Below are 3,681 nucleotides of genomic sequence, written 5' to 3'. Positions count from 1 at the left end.
AAAAAAGGAGCTTTTACCGTTTGCAACAGCATGGATGGAACTGGAGAGCATTATGTTAAGTGAAATAAGGCAGTTGGAGAAAGAGAAGTAACACATGATTTCACTCATTTCATTTGTGGAATGAACAACATAAACTGATGAAAGAAAAAAAAACTGAATCAAAGTCATAGAAGCATTGAACATACTGTCCAACCTATGAGGGAAGCAGGGGGAATAAGGGGATGAGAGATCTACCAAAGGACTTGTATGTGTGCATATGAGCATAGCCAGTGGACACAAACGGGGGTGTGGGGGCAAGGGTATGTGCTGCGGGTGGGGGCGGCCAAGGAGAGGTCAATGGGGAGGGAAAGGAGATTTATGGAATACTTTAAACAATAAAGAATTTAAGTTAAAAAATAAATAAATAAATAAATAAACTAAATAACAACAGTGAATTACAACTGAAAGCTGCAAAACACAGATTCTATTTAAGAAGGAGTTCTTAGGGAAACCCAAAGACAACAGGAAAGGGGGGAAACAAAGAGGAAACTGAAGTCTCTGAAACCTCCAGCTGCAGCAAACATTAAAAACAGCCCAATAACATAACACAGCCACATCAACATAAAGCTTCACACTAAAATCCTCATCATCTCAGTTCCTATTACTAACACATCAGGTCTGGCTTTTAACAAAAAACTACAAGGCATGCTAAAAAGTAGGGGTGGGAAACAGTCTAGAAGGACAAAGCAAACATAGGAACCAGACTCAGCTGTGACACAGACTTTGGAATACAATGTAATATGCCTATGATTAAGACATCCTGGAGACCCAGTCTTAGAGGATTAATATGTTAATCATCATAGGTACAGAAGGGCTCTAATGGAAAAATTACATAACAAACAGAACAGATGGGTATTATAAGCAGAGAGATGAAAACTCTAAAAAAATAAAGGAAATGCTATATATCAAACACTTAGCAACAAAAATAAAGAATGCATTTGATGGGCTCTTCAACAGACTAGACACAGCTGAGGAAAGAATCACTGAGTTGGAAGACAGGTCAACAGAAACTGCCCAAATTGAAATAACCAAAGGGACAGAAAAATGAGATGATCTTAACTTCTGATTCCCACTTTGACATGGAAAGGGCTTAGAAATCATCACTCCCATACTTCACAATAAAAAAAAAATAAGCTGAACAAACTGAAAATCAACAACTTTTCTGAGATCTACCAGAGAACTGGGGGCACAGGGCAAACCCCTGGAGACAAGCAAATAAAAAGAATCAACACTCACCATGGCTGAAGCAGCCACTGGAGCCAGTAACTGGTAGGAACACTCGGAAACTGAGCATGGACTAGCTTAAGAGAGAAGAACTCCTAGTTCCCAGTAGGCTATGTTCCTCTGCATTTGCCTCTCATATGGAAATGGTCCAACCCTTTCATGAGCTTTTCTTCCAAGAGCTTCACCAGTTCCTCAGGGTTAAGGTGGAAGAGAAATCTCCTTGTGGTTCCAACAGGGGGAGGGGAAAAGGGGCAATGCTGAAATATACCCAGAGTGTTCCGTTCTATCCGACAAAGGCCTACCCTCAAAATAAACTATTTACCAGAGTCTAACCAAAGTGAGTTTTACCAGGGCCTGAGAGGGTGTGGGGAGGAAATACCCAACTTTAGTCCCCTCTGGCCTTTCTGTCTCACCTAAGGGGGGTAAGAAAAATCTGAGAAGCATTTGTTAAGGGCACAGCTCAGAGGCAGAGGCCCACTAAAGACTGAAAACCAATGGTAAGATTCTAAAATGCTTTTCCTCCCACACCTTACTTACACATCATTAGGGCTCCTGAATAATAACAGTGGATTAAAGCTGAAAGGCCTGCAAGGCTCATACTCCTACTTAAGGAGTCTCTAGGGAAACCCAAAGATAATAGGGAAGACAAAAACAGAAAGACCAGAGAAAATTTTAGTCTCACCTACAACTACAGCAAACTGTTAACATAACCTAACTCCTCGACAGATAAACATAAACCTCACAGGGGAGGCCTCTCTATCCTTTACTCAGCTTTCAACGTCACACTAAAATGCTGATTACATCTATATTACTAGATATATAATGTCTGGCTTCCAACAAAAAAATTACAAGGCAGGCGAAAAGGTTAAAACACACACACAACAACAACAACAAAAACAAATACCACAATCTGAAAAGATACAACAGGCAGCAGAGCCAGACTCAGATATGACACAGAAATAGAAATCATCAAACCAGGAATTTAAAATAACTATAATTAATCTGCTAAGGGTTCTAATGGAAAAGGTGGGCAACATGCAAGAACAGAGGAGAATGTAGAGGTGAAAACTCTAACAAAGAATCAAAAGGAAATGCTACAAAGAGAAACTTCCAAAACTGATAAAGCAAAGAGAAAAAAAATGTAAAAAAATATACATAATGGAACATCCAAGAACTGCAGGACAATTACAGAAAAAATGTAACATATATGTCATGGGATTATCAAAAGGAGTAAAAAAGGGGAAGAGAAGAAATACTTGAAGTAATAATGACTGAAAATTTTTCAAAATAAATGACAGCACCAAACCACAGATCCAGGAAGCTCAGAGCTGAATAAATGTGTTGTTTTTTTTTAAATCTACACGTAGGCCTATCATATTCGAACTGCAGAAAAATAAAAGATAAAGAGGAAATCCTGAAGAAGAAGAAAAAAAACCCACCACAGTTTACCTATAGAGAAACAAGGGTAAGAACTGTATCAGATTTCTCTCCAACCACCATACAAGCAAGACAGTGGAGTGAAATACTGTGTGTTGAAACAAAAAACCCACCAACCTAGAAAAATCTGTATCCAGTAAAATTATCCTGAAAAAATTAAGACAAAATTGAGGGAATCTGTCACCAGTAGACCTGCCTTACAAGAAAGTTAATTTCTTCAGCGAGAAGAAAAATAAGATAGGTCAGAAATTCGACAGACACAAAGAAAGAAATAGTGTTAGAGAAGCAATAAATAAAAGTAAAATGAAATATCTTCCTTTCCTTACTCTTAATTCACCTAATACAAAACAGTTTGATCAAAATAATAACATTATATTAGATTATTATATCTTGTAAAAAAGTGAAATGAATAACAGTAATGCTAAAAGAATGGAAGGGAGCAATTGGGAATGTTAACTGTAAAAGTTAATATTATGTCTAGGACAAGCACCAAAAAGTTTCTTTTAAAGAATTGAGATGCTATAAAGGGGGGAAAGAGAATCATATAAAATTATCATTAAAACCAAAGAAGGGGAGAAAATGGAAGACAAAAATATAAAATAAAACAGGAACAAGGACAAGTAAAAAAGTTCTAAATATGGTAGATATTAATACAACTCTATCAATAATCATGTCAAATGTGAATATTCTAAATACACCAATTAAAAGAGAGACCTTCAGAGTGGATTACAAAAACGATCCAACTGTATATTGTATAGAAACTCCACTTTAAATATAAAGACATATATTTGGATTTAAAGTAAACATATGGAGAAAGATATACCATGCTGATACTAATTAGAATGAATCTAATTAACCAATGACACCCCAATAAACTTAACAAATTTTTTTGAAGAGAAGCTACATTAATTTCAGACAAGCAGAAACCAGAGCAAGATAAATTCAAGGATAAAGAGGGGCATTACAGGATGGCAAAGGGAT

The sequence above is a fragment of the Myotis davidii genome, unplaced genomic scaffold (genome assembly GCF_000327345.1).
Source record: "Myotis davidii unplaced genomic scaffold, ASM32734v1 scaffold142, whole genome shotgun sequence".
In the NCBI taxonomy this organism is placed as follows: Eukaryota; Metazoa; Chordata; class Mammalia; order Chiroptera; family Vespertilionidae; genus Myotis; species Myotis davidii.
This window is presented reverse-complemented; position numbering follows the sequence as displayed.